We start from the raw sequence: 14,332 nt of genomic DNA, 5'->3' as shown, positions 1-14,332 counted from the left end.
TGATGGTGAACCTATGGCATGTGTGCCACAGGTGGTATGTGGAGCCATTTGTTAGGGCATGCGAGGCGCTACCCTGTCAGCTGGCCAGCGTGCATGTGCGCGCTGGCCAGTTGAGTTCACCCTTTTTAAAGCCATTTTTTGCCCTCCCCAGGCTCCAGAGGCTTTATAGGAGCCTGGGGAGGGCGAAAAGAGCCTCCCCCACCACCCGAAGGCCCCCCGGAGGCTTCATGAGCTTTCCTGAAGCCTCCGGAGCGCAAAAAACGGCCATACGGACAAACCGGAAGCTTGGTAACGGACTTCTGGTTTGCTCAGAGGGCCGTTTTGACTGCTCCAGAGGCTTCAGGGAAGCATCCTGAAGGTCCCTGAAGCCTTCGGAGAGTTCAAAATGACCCTCCGAGCAAACTGGAAGTCACTTCCGGTTTACTTGGAGGTTCATTTTGACTGCTCTGGAGGTTTCAGGGAAACATCCTGAAAGTCCCTCAAGCCTTCGGAGCACTCAGAACGACCCTCCGAGCAAACTGGAAGTCACTTCCGGTTTGCTCGGAAGTTCGTTTTGAGTGCTCCGGAGGCTTCAGGGAAGCATCCTGAAGGTCCCTCAAGCCTCCAGAGGGCTTCCGGGTGGGGGCAGGTGAGGCTGTTTTCACCCTCCCCAGGCTTCTATAAAGTCTCTGGCAAAAAAAAAAAGCATGCAAAAAATGGGGGGGTCGTGCCTGTAGTGTGTGCATGCGCACTGGGGGGATTGCACATTGCATTATGGGTGTGGCATGCCTGCACACTATCCCCCTGCACTCCCCCCACTTATGGCACATGAGCCAAAAAAGATTCGCCATCGCTGCTGGCTGTTAATTTGTCTAACTCAGCATCCACCTTCGGACACAAAGCCAGAGGCACCCTTCTAGGTTTAAGGGGGATGGGTGGTACCTGAGGGTCTACGTTAAACTAATGGGGTTTCCCCTTTAATTACCTAGAGACCCATCAAAGACGGTGGCAAACTCATCCTTCAGGATGGCCCACTCATCACTGCCCTTAGTGATATGTACGCCAGCAATGCTGAGGCCCAGGGCGTCAAACCACTCTAAACCCAATAGACTGGGAAGAGTGCCCTGGACCATGATGAATGGCAGGTACCCTGAAAATTTTGCGGTGGCCACTTTAAATTTACCACTGCCCACAATTGGGATATTATTCCCTTGGTAGTCCCGCAATTTGAGGGAGCAAGGGAATAGGAGCTTCTTTGAAAGGGACGGCACCAGATGCTTCAAGGTAGACCAGGACAATAGGGATCTGGATGAGCCGGTGTCCACTTCCATGCAAACTGGGGTTGCCTTCAATGTGGACGTCGAAGTAGATTTTGCTGCCTGACATTGCGTTGGCTTGACAACTAGCATCAGGTGAACGCCACTGGTCATGAAAGATTGCATTTTTAAAATGGCACCAAGCACCAGGATGGTTTCCGGCACAGTCTGCGCAATAGTTCTGAGGCGACTCCTTCCTTGGGCGCCCTGCTCTAACTCCAGTGGCTTTAAGGCGGCAGACACCAGCCTCATCAGGATCAGAGAAAAGGTGTTCAACCACCTCCTCCTGATGTACTTGCACAGTCTTAGTAGGTGGCATTGCTGTTTGGAACCTCTGAATCTCAGCAGAGGATTCATTTGACATTTCAGAAGCTCAAGCCTCATCTAACACTAACTGGAGGCTGATGTCCTGATGGGCTAGCAACCGGAGCCAGAGTCTCACATCATTCACTCCACACACAAGTTGCTCTAACAAGGAATCATCTTGGTTAGGGAAGTCACAATGCAATGCGGCAGAGCGGAAGGTGGCCATGTAATGATTTATGGACTCGCCTTCCTTCTGCAGTCTTTGCCTGAAAGCATAGTGCCTCGCAATGTGCAATGGTGCTGGAGCATAATGGTTCTGTAACCCCTGCAGTAGAACTTCCCAGGATAGGGATTGAACCGGTTGTGAGGCAGCTAAAGCCCAGGCCGTTCCAAACATTTTGCATTCACAGATACTCAGGAACTGAGCCCTCTTCGTACTGCTTGGTAGATCAAGTGAGGCTATTTGCTTCAAGGAAGCACTCAAACCGTTCTATGTATGCCTCCCAGGACTCTGATGCCGATGAGAAAACCTCGAAGTTATTTAAAGTTGCCATTCTCATGTGGACGTGTCTGAGGAGATTGCCTCAGGAGTAGTCAGCCAGCGAGGAGAGGGAAAGACAAAATTCAGTTTTACTGTGTTTCGATCTTCTTATTCCTCAGTCAATCCCACCCTCGTCATCAATATTAAATCCTCAGAGGGGTATTGACTGAGGCGAGGCAGCAGTTTAAACCAACCATTTATTTCCAACTGACAACAACTTCAGAACCAAGGCAAAACGGCAGTTCCCCACTTGACAGCTATTTTTATGCATGCTGTCAAGCGGGGCAGCCAATCAATGGCCACCTAGTGTCCCGCCCTGGCCAGCACCACTCCCACTTGGCTTGAGTGTGCGTGGCCATATCCTCGGGGCATGGACATAACAGGGGCCACCTTTGGTGGGAAGTTAACAGCATTCTGTGCACCTTCGGCATTTAGTCATGCTGGCCACATGACCACAGAGATGTCTTCAGACAGTGCTGATTCTTCGGCTTTGAAAAGGAGATGAGCATTGCCCCCTAGAGTCAGGAATGACCTTTACCTTTACCTTACTTTAAATATAGGAAAACATAGCATAGGGAAACATGAAATAGAATGACTACAAACTGACACCTAGGGATTAGCAAATTGAAATGATTAGATATTATGGTCACAAGGTCGAATTGTTTACTACTTGGTACATGAAAAGAAGGAACAATATTACTTTTATACAGTAGTTAGAAATGATATAGCAAGAACAATATATGACTATGATGCAATCAAATTGCCATCAAGTGCCATCAATGATCAAATATTATCAATTAGAATTTGTGCACTGCCCTTTACGTTCCTAACACTGATGCAGCAGAAGAGGAGGCTGATGGATTTTGTTGTCAAATTTAGTTTGAAATCAATGGGACATTGAAGAAAGGTGTGCTGCTTGTGATTAGAAGAATGCCAAAGTTGGGAGTAGTAAAGGGGATAATATGGTTAAATTATACCTTCTTGTTGTTGTTGTGCCATATCCATCATAGGACGTTGGTGATCAAGTTGGCGATCCTATTTTTATTACCAGCCATATGAAAAAGTGCTGCTGAGTTTTAACCAAACCAGTCCCTTAGATTTTGAAGCTATGATATTCTTCTGCCTGTACCTTGTTTGCCTTCAATCTTTCCCTGGAGGATTAAGTGAAGTATGCCGTATTTTTCTGGGTGTCGCATCACATGAATTATATGGTTTAAGAAAATGAAATAAGCAGAAAAACTAATTATTGACTTCTTCCACTCTAAATGACTTATCTACAGCTAACCCGGTCTTTAAAAACCAAAGCATGCATGACATGTATACATGAAGATCACCACCCTGAGTATATACGCCTGCATACTGTGTATATATGTACAATGACAATAAACTAAAGTAAAGTATATAGAAATCAAGTTGACTACATTATAGCTAGAGTGGAGTGGAGGAGCTTGTCAAAGATATGGCCAGGTGCTGATTTTAAAACAAAACATGAACTATTTATATGTAAATTCTAAGTTTAGAAGAAGCCAAGAAGGAGAAAAACAACCAGTTTCTACAATATGATCTTGAGTATATAGTATGCCCACCATTTTTAAAGGCAACATCAGGAATCACTTGGAAATCCTGATTGCGGTTCTTGATAAAGAACCAGATAATTTGTGAAAGATAATCTAAAGGAGCTGTTGAGGATAGATGTGAAAAAGACTCCAAACCAAGAAACAGAAAAAAACAAACTGTATGTCAAAACAAACTGTGACAATTGCCAAAAAGATAAATAACCCAAAGCCAAAAAATATATCAGGAAAGAACTTAACCAAATCTTTCAGCGAGCTGTTAAAAGAGGCAAGAAGCACTATTACAACAACAGCTGTAAAGGCAATAAAAGATGAAAATAGACATGGAAAAACAAGGAAAGTCTTCCAAGAAACCTATGGAATCAGAAGGAGGTTCCAAAATCAAATTGGTATACTAAATGACACCTATAGTTAGATAATAGAAAGAGTATACTGAAATTATGTACAGTAGAAATATCATCCAAGATACTTTATAAATGTTCCTTACTTACAAGAACTTTTAGTACTAAAAGATTCAAGTTAGAGTAGCGCTCTGTTATTCCCAGATCACATGTCTACATGAACTGATGGAACACACATAGAAATATGGACAGAAGCAGAAGCAGTCAAGATTCTAACCAAATGAAGGATTCGACTTCCGGTTTCTGAGGACGACGGACATGTCGTCTGCTGTTCGCCGTCTTGGTGGGCTCCCCTTGATCTAGGGGGGGAGCACAGGGTGCCTCAGAGGGGCGTCCTGCCAAAGGGACTGCTTGCTGGAGCCCCCTGGAGCAGCAGCGGCCGCAGGGGGGCCTCCAGCTTTGCCCTAGGAGCCGGGAGGCGTAGGGGGTGCGCAGCAGAGCTATCATGCCCGCGCGCGCCTTCGTCCTGAGGAGATTGGAAGAAACGTTACACGAGAAGGCTACAGCTGAAGTGCGGTGAGAGGGGAGTTCCCCCGGGGTCTCCTTTTTTTCTGAATAAATAAGTAAATAAGGATTAGCAGCTTTCTCAAGATTCTTCGATCTTGGAAAAGTGTTAAGATTGGAGAGGGGGGTTCCCCCCCCTCTCAGAAAAGCAGCTTTACACGATCTCACTCTCGGAGGAGAGAGAATTGGGGGAAAAAAACCTTTTAATATTCACGTCTTTCAAGCAATGGGACAATGACTTTCTAGAACAATTGCAAAAGAAAGAATGTGAGCTGACTTTATAAACTATGCATGGAAACTTTTTGAACTGTTGTTCTCTGATCCTCTGGGATGGCTGAGCCAAAATGGCTTTTCTTCCCCCTTTTCTACTGCTTTTGTAAATGAACTGTCTCTTTTGAAAATTTTTCTGGGTTGGAATAATTATACCCCAGTGAATCCTAGAGGCATCTCTTATTATACTTTTCCTTGGACTGGAAAAAATTGATAAGAATAAGCAGATCTCTGCAGTGCTGGTTTTCTTGGATGCGGAGAAGGCCTTCGATCGAGTGAACTGGAATTTTCTAACCAAGACTTTGGAAAATATGGATATGGGACCACAATTTGGGCAGGCGATTGGAGCAATTTATCAGCACAACTTATTAAAATGCACAACTTATTATTAATGGAAATCTGTCAACAACCTTCGAGATACAAAAAGGTACAAGACAAGGTACCTTTTGTCTCCATTGTTATTTATTCTAACTTTGGAAGTCTTGTTGAATACAATTCGGGACTCAAATTCCTTAAATGGCATAGCTATTAGGCAAAAGGAATACAGAACTAGAGCATTTGCCGACCATCTGGTTATTACCCTTTCACATCCTCTGAATTCAATAATCCAGATGAAAAATATTTTAGCAGAATTTGGCATGGTGTCTGGGTTTAGACTAAATCAAAATAAAATGAAAATGATGGTTAAAAACATGACAGAGACTCAAAGAAAGAGACTTGCAAGCTTGGCAGGTTTCGAAATAGTTTCCAAGGTCAAATATTTAGGAATACAAATTGCAGAATCAAATACAAAACTTTTCTTAAATAATTATGATGTGTTGTGGCAAAAGATACAGAAAGACCTTCAAGTATGGGAAAAGTTACAACTATCTTTGCTTGGAAGGATTTCAGCAATCAAAATGAACATTCTACCTAGATTCATTTTTTTATTTCAGATGATACCGGTGCTTAAATCAGATAAAATTTTGTTAGAATGGCAAGCAACATTAAATAAATTTGTTTAGAAGGAGAAAAAACCGAGAGTAAAGATGAAGATTATGCAAGATACTCGTGAAAGAGGTGGCCTCAGACTCCCAAATCTCCGATTGTATTATGAAGCTGCAGTATTGACGCATGTAGCAGATTGGTTTGGGAAAACAAAAACGGATCTGTTGAATATAGAAGGTCATGATCTTGTTCTGGGATGGCATGCATATCTTTTTTATGAAGATAGGGTGGATAAAGTGTTTAACAATCATGTTCTCCGAAGTGCCTTGATGAGAATATGGAAGAAGCACCGGCCTAATTGGGATTACAAAATACCGCTTTGGTTGGATCTTGCAGACACAATGTGGATTATGAATACTAAGTCACTCGGGGGGTGTTTATATAAAGACGTGCTTATTGCCGATGGGGACGAATGGCAGTTGAAAACTTTGGAACAACTGTTGGAAGAAGGAATTACTTTAAATTGGTTACATTATATACAGCTACAGAAGAGATGGGAAGAAGATCACAGGGTCGGCTTTATGGATAAAGAAGTGGAACTGATCAAGCAGATAAAAGAGACTGGCCCAAAACAGATTAAAAGAATATATAATGTATTGTTAGAAAGAGACTCAGAAAGTGAACTGGTTAAGGATTGTATGATTAAATGGGCTCAGAATTTTGATGAACTGGTTATGTTGGATACGTGGGAAAAAATATGGGTTCAGAATGTCAAATTTACACAGTCACAGAATTTAAGGGAGAACTTTTACAAAATGTTTTATAGATGGTATTTAGATCCTAAAAAATTATCATGTATGTACTTAAATGTTCAACCAAAATGTTGGAGATGCGGGTGCCTAGATGCTACTTTTTTTCATGTATGGTGGACTTGCAATAAGGTTAAAGCTTTTTGGATAAAAATATGGTGGGTTATGTAAAATGTTTTTAAGAAAAGAATACAATTCACTCTGCAAATGTTTTTACTGGGTATAACTAAGGATTTTACTAAAGGGGAAACAAAACTGGTTTTGTATATGGTCACAGCAGCTAGGTTGTTGATTGCTCAACACTGGAAAAAAGATTTTTTACCGACAATCGATCAATGGATTCAGAAAGTGGCGGGGTTTGCCGAAATGGCAAAAATTTCAGCTTTCTTAAAAGGTCAGAAGCAGGAGAATTACACGCAGGAATGAGAAAAATGGATTGATTACATACAGAATAAATATCAGACTAGGAACTACTATGTAGCCTTTAGGTAAGAATGTTTAGATTGACAGATGATCAGAGTAAATAATATATGGGATGCTTGAAATTGTTAGAGTGGTGTATAGCGGAAGTCAGGGGGGTGGGTTTGATTGGGAGGTGGGGGAGGGTTAGGGTGGAGGGTGGGAAATATATATGTATAACCAACCTAGAAGATGGGACTAATGAGATATTGTTACTTTAAGAGAAACTTATATTATGATTTATATATGTTTAATCAATTTAGAAGATGGGGTTAATGGACTATTGTTAGTTTAAGACAAACTTATATTATGAATGTTGGGAGGTGAGGGGGTATAGTAGTTGAATGAGAAATCTATTTTAAGACGGGGGAGGGGAGGGGGTATAGTATTTGTATCTGATCTATATTATATGTCGGGGGGGTAAAAAGGGGGAAAATTTGTCTGTATAAAACTTTTTCAATTAAAAAAAAATTGATTTCAGCTGGCGTGGAGCTGTATTGAAAGATTAATATCCCACATTGGATTTTGCCTGCCTGTTGATCTCGCCTGACGGTGCATTCCTACAGACGCCATTTCTTTGTCTAGACTTATAACTTTCTCTGAGCTTTGTGATGCCTGCTAAGAAGCCCCCCCCCCCAAACCAGCTTCGGCCCCAACATCTTCTGTCTCAAGCCCTGTTTCCCAACAAACACAACTATCTTCTTTTTTACAACCTAAAGCTTCTGAGGGGGAACAGCTGTCTCAAGAAATGTTTCAACAAATGTTCCAGACGATCATAAAGGGACAGGACGAAATTAAAAAGCAGTTGGCGGACTTAAATGAACAATTCAGAGAAAACCAACAACAAACTTCACAAAATAGACAGAAGATAGACGTTCTGGAGAAGAGTGCTGTGGGGATGAGAGAGGAGGTGAAGGCATTACAAAAAGAAAATGTTGGAGTTGAAAATTATATGGAAAAAATGGAATTTGAAAGGATGTCTTTCTTTCTTAGATTTCAAAATATACCTGAAACAGATGGTGAAGATTTGAGGGAGAGTATGATAACAATGTTAGCAGACTATATTAAAAGAGACAAACAACAGTTAGGGTGGGATATTGACCTGATATATAGAATTAATTCAGCATATGCTAGAACACACAATGTTCCAAAGGAAGTTCATGTTAAATTTTTTAGAAAGACTACAAAAGATGAGATTCTGAGGGTTCAAAGGGGGGAATCTTTAAGATATAAGGATAAAGAAATAACCATCTTGAAACAGATACCAAAGAAAGTAAGAGATAAGAGGAAAACATTCTCCTCTTTAGCTAAAAAATTGAATGAAAAAATATCTGGTTCAGATGGCTATTACCAGAAGGGCTGTTGATTTTCTGGGAGGATGGTAGAGTGAGAATTAATACAGTGACAGAGGCGGAAGCCTTCATGGAAAAACACAAGACTCTCCTAGACGGAACAAGAGACAGTACGCAAGATATGAAAGGGGGAGGGGCCATGGCTCTGCCAGCAGACAGGGGAGAGGAGGCAGCAATGAGACTCAGGTCACAGAAGTGAATTGAAACTACATTGCAATTGTTGATACAATGAAATGGTTAGAAGTGATACAAAGTAAATGATTGAAGATGTTAAAGAATTTGAGGTAAACTTTAACTGCTAATATGTATGTAATAATGATATTTTGATATATATATAAAAGTAGGAGAGAGATATGAGATCCGGGGGGAGCACCACCTTCCATATGATGTAGCTGTCAAAAATTTTCTCCATACTTATGTACCCTTTCCCCCAAAATATTTGTAAAAATCAATAAAAACTTTTTTTCAAAAAAAAAAGAAAGATTCTAAACAAATGATGTCAGTAAATCTGGAGAATGACACAGTGGAAGAGGTCAATCTACAATCAAATACCAAAAAAGGACACTTAACAGAATGTGCAAACTATCATGCAATATTCTTAATTCTACATCCAAGCAAAACAATGCTCAGAATGATCTAATGCACAGATTAGAGCCCTACATGAAAATACAACAGATCCTTCATGTTAAGCTAGCTTTGTGAAAAGACAGAGGAACACAAAACACTACTGCTGATGCTGGATAGTTGAGAAAGTCAAATAACAACCAAAACATTTCAGCATTTTCTTCATTGTTTGTAGAAAGTTTTTTTAAAATTGTATTGAAATATGAAAACTGAAGAAGCAGAATAGAATAAATATTGACATCTTGAGATTTGGTGTTGGAGAAGACTTTTGAAAATGTAACTGGATGGTCAGGAAAAGAACAATAACAAAATATGCCTCATCAAACAAATCAATTAAGACATCTCATATGTAGCACAAATGAACAGGCTCAAATGACGCAAGATGTGAGGATTCTGTTCCTTTGACAAATCCATTATGCTGTGGAAAGAGAAGATGAGAATAGCCAGCAGCAACGGGCATGGATTCAGCTAACACTGCTGAGGTACGCACTCTTTGGAAGCCCAAAGGGGCCAAGTTGGAGACAGATCATCCTAGAGGTATTTCTTGTGTTCATTAAGATGAACATCAACTTAATGGTGCACAATCAATAGATGTGAGATGTTAAGGGGTAGACATTTTCATTCAGACTGATTTACAAAGGAAGTATCATATGCTTGCCCCAAAATAATCTACTGGATGTTCTGAGTGATTATTTATATCTCAATTTGCATAAAGAGCTTGTCAATCAGAAAAGTCGGCAGTTTGGCGATTCAAATTCCTAGCATCGTGTAATGAAGTGAGCTCCATTACTTGTCCCAGCTTCTGCCAACCTAGCAGTTCTAAAGCACGTAAAAATGCAAGTAGAAAAATAAGGACCACCTTTGGTGGGAAGGTAACTGTCAATATTATGTGCGCCTTTGGCATTTAGTCATGCCGCCACATGACCATGGAGATGTCTTCGGACAGAAGGTTCCTTCCAGCTCTATTCTGATTCATTCATTCATTCATTCATTCATTCATTCATTCATTCATTCATTCATTCATTCATCCATTCATTCATTGAACTAGGGCAGCGATGGCGAACCTTTTTTGGCTTGCGTGCCACAAGTGGGGGGAGCGCAGGGGGCTCGTGTGCGGGCGTACAGCACCCATAATACATGCGCACACAACAGGTGTGACCCCCCATTTTTATATGCTTTTTTCGCCCTCCCCAGGCTCCAGAGGCTTTATAGGAGCCTGGGAAGGGCAAAAAGAGTCTCCCATGCCCTCCCGGAGGCCCTCCGGAGGCTTCAGGGACCGTCCGGAGGCTTCCCTAAAGCCTTTGGAATGCTTAAAACGACCCTCCGAGCAAACCGGAAGGCTTCAGGGACCGTCCGGAGGCTTCGCTGATGCATTTGGAGCGCTCAAAATGATCCTCCGAGCAAACCGGAAGTCAATTCTGTATTGCTCGGAAGGTCGTTTTAAGTGTTCCGAAGGCTTCAGGGACTGTCCGGAGGCTTCCCTGACGCATTTGGGGTGCTTAAAACAACCCTCCGAGGAAACCGGAAGTCACTTCCAGTTTGCTCGGAGGGTCATTTTAAGCATTCCAAAGGCTTCAGGGAAGCCTGCGGACGGTCCTTGAAGCCTACGGAGGGCCTCCGGGGGGGCGGGGGGCTCTTTTCGCCCTCCCCAGGCTCCTATAAAGCCTCTGGAGCCTGGGGAGGGCGAAAAATGGCTTTAAAAAAGGGTGAAATCACCTGGCCAGCTTGCGCATGAGCGTTGGCCAGCTCACAGGGCAGCGCCTCGCATGCCCTGACAAATGGCCATAGGTTCGCCATCACTGAACCAGGGGCTTGTTTCAGCATTTCTGGGGGGATAGAATAGAAAGCATACACTTTATTGTCACTTTGAATATACACTAATCGGCATACATTAAAATGAAATTATGTTGCATACAGCTCTCAAAGGGTCTCCATCTCTAATATAAACATAAACATGACTAAATAAATAAATAAATACAAAATTATGCATGCACTCACATATATTATACGACATGGAGAAACAACACAGTGTAGTTCGGATGTGTACATGTACATGGCAAGAGAAACAAATCTTGCAATTGGCGTTGGGAACAAATCTGTCTAGAAGTCCTGCTAGAAATACTTTGAAACCTCCTCCCAGAGGGGAGCAACAGAAACAGACTATAAAGTTGGTGTGTGAGATCTCTAACAATGTTTTGAGCTCTAAGCACAAAGTCCTTAAAAGCAGCATCCTGATTAATGGGAAGTGAGCTTCCTATAATCTTCTCAGCTGTCCTTACCACTCTCTGAATGGACTTTCTATCTCAGGCACTGCAGCCACCAAACCAAAGAGTGATGCAGTTTGTTAAAACACTCCCAATCGTTCCTCTGTAAAAAGTGATCAGGATAGAAGGAGAAAGATGTGCTCTCCTCATCCAATGCAGGAAATGCAGACACTGGTTTGCACGCTTCGCTAAGGATGACATGTGGAGAGACCAGTTCAGATTGTTAGTTATCTGTACCCCCCAGATACTTAATCAAGTATCCAGTAATTTGGCACCTTTAATATGAGCAATTAAGTTCATTTCCCTTGGTTTGGAGACTGAGGGACAGTTAGGGAGAGAATTAGAGATTGTTGGATATAAATCACAATTCCCATGTACACACAATACAGGTAGTCCTCGATTTACAATGGTCATGTGATCAAATTTTGGTCAGCTGGCAACTGACTCACATTTCTGACGGTTGCAGAGTCCCGTGATTATGTGATTACCTTTTGCGATCCTCTGACAAGCAACGTCAATGAGTAAACCAGATTCCGTTAACCATGTGACTGACTTAACAACTCCAGTGATTCAACTGTGCCAAGAAAGGTTGTAAAATGAGGCAAAACTCATTTAATAAATGTTTCAGTTAGCAACATAAATTTTGGGTTAATTGTAGTTGTAAGTCAAGGACTATCTGTAGTGAATATGCATTTTAAGTCTAGGACTTGTAAATACAGAAGTAACAGGCACTTATTTTTGACTGTCTGAATTAGAATGCCCCATTCTGCCAATTGACATGCCTATTTCTTTTTACACAGGTGAACCTTATATTTCTGTTTCTGGGAAGAAAAGTATCTTGGGAGCAAGGCTATAAATCAGGAAACTGGGAATTCTAGTTCCACCTTAGTGCTCTCTCTCAGCTTCACCCACCTCACAGGTTGCTGTTGTGGAAACAATAGGAGAAGAACTATTCAATGTGTTAGCTGCCTTGAGTTATTTGTAAAAATAATAAAGGCCAGAGGATATCAATTAAATAAATCATTGTTATCTGTGGGTTCTTTCTACTGGCTCAGAAGTAGGCTTCATGAATTTTCTACTAAAATCTACTAAAATCTTGGAACTGATTAAAAATAGTCTGTGTCGCACAAAATTCCATCGTGGCTTGTTTCAGCTCATGGGATATGGATGACTGCAGTTTTGTGAGGGCCAGTGTTTTAACTTGGTAAGACACAGAGATGGAGCATGTTGGTTTACCTCAAGTTCCTCTCCCATGGCCATGCTCTCTGTGGTTGTGTGAATTTAGCAACAAATTGTGAAAGGCCACAATTTTATCCTCCAAAATTTTCAGGTATTTGGATATCTTCCTTTTTTTAAAAAAGTTTGATCTACTGGTTTAGGCACCAGGGTAGAAGGCAGGAAGGTAAGTGTTCAAATCCTGCCTTACCACGAAAGCCAGCTGGATGATTTTGAGCCAGTTGTTCTCTCTCTGCCCAATTCACCTCACAGGGCTGTTGTTTTGGGGAAAACAACAACCCTGTGAGGTGAAGGAGAAGGAAGGTGTGCTGGATACGTTTGTTGCCTTCAGTTATTTGTAAAATAATAATAATAATAATAATAATAATAATAATAATAATAATAATAATAATAATAATAATAATAATAATAATAATAATAATAATAATAATGGGATGCAAATAACTAAAATAGCAAATGGATAGAAGGGAGGACTCTTCCAGCTAAATTTTATTTCCAGGGCCTTTCCCTAAAAAGCAAATCAGCAACACCCACCCAGTATAGAAAAAATAAATTCCTCAACTACTGTCAGGAAATTGCTTGCAAAACCCATCAGAAATCATTTCCAGAGTCTCAATCCTCAGTTTACGTGGCAGCTGTGAGGCTATAGTAAAAACAGGCACACGGCTGACCTTGTAGTTTGCAGAAGTCCAGGAAGGAAGGAAGAGCAAATCAGGGCAGTTGGGTTTTGCTATAAACTGAAATTTAAAAAAAAAGAAAAACCAAAAAGAGGGACTTCAAGGACAAAGTATTTCTGCAAAAGGCTAAGAGAGAGAACAAGAAAAAAACAGTGCTTTTCCAAAGATACCAACACAAGTCTTATTTTTTTATAATTAATAATCTGGTTAGAAACACTTTTTATCACCTATTGCTTGTCTTTTTCTATCTTTGTAGTCATTGATGTGTCTGTAGGGTGTGTTTTTCCCTTAAAGAATTGGGCTTCGGGATTATGTGTGGTGTAGCCCAACATATATTGAAATCACAAGCATTCCTACACAGCAGAATGATTGATGTGCACAGGATGATTGTCCTGAGATTCACACAACATATAACCCGGTTAATTGAAAGCTTAAAGGATTAGGGTAGCTTTATTTATTTTTCTGAGGTCTGGCCTGCAAACGTAACCTGTTCAGTTAGCATATGTTACAATGAATGATACGAACCTAGAAAACGTATTGCTTTAGGAACCAGATTAAGCGTGTTGCACTGCTCCAAAGGTTTTTCTTCTCTGAGTAAAAGTGACGGAGTTAGAAAGATTAGCACCAATATATGTAGAAAAAGGACGCGGTGGCTCAGTGGCTAAGACGCTGAGGTTGTCAATCAGAAAGGTTGGCAGTTTGGTGGTTCGAATCCCTAGCACCGCATAACGGATTGAGCTCCCGTTACTTGTCCCAGCTTCTGCCAACCTAGCAGTTTGAAAGCATATAAAAATGCAAGTAGAAAAATAGGAACCATCCTTGGTGGGAAGGTAACAGTGGTGGGATACGACCAGTATGCCCTGGTGCGGGTGTACTAGTGCCTGCTGGGAGCACCAGGTACTGTTCCAGTACGGTGCTCCGGAGGGCCCACCCACCAGCCCATGCTCCTTATCTGTATTTGAGCTGTTCGGGGCTTACACGCACGCACATGGAGCATATAGCGCCTGCGCAACGCTCCGCCGAGCAGCTGGAGTGTCAAGGAGGCATCGCGGAGCATTGCAGGTGGTAAGTATGCATGCATGCACTGCGCGTG

This window comes from Natrix helvetica (genome assembly GCF_964273705.1).
Source record: "Natrix helvetica genome assembly, chromosome: Z".
Taxonomy (NCBI): Eukaryota; Metazoa; Chordata; class Lepidosauria; order Squamata; family Natricidae; genus Natrix; species Natrix helvetica.
The sequence above is the reverse complement of the archived record's forward strand: the minus strand, read 5'-3'. Positions refer to the sequence as shown.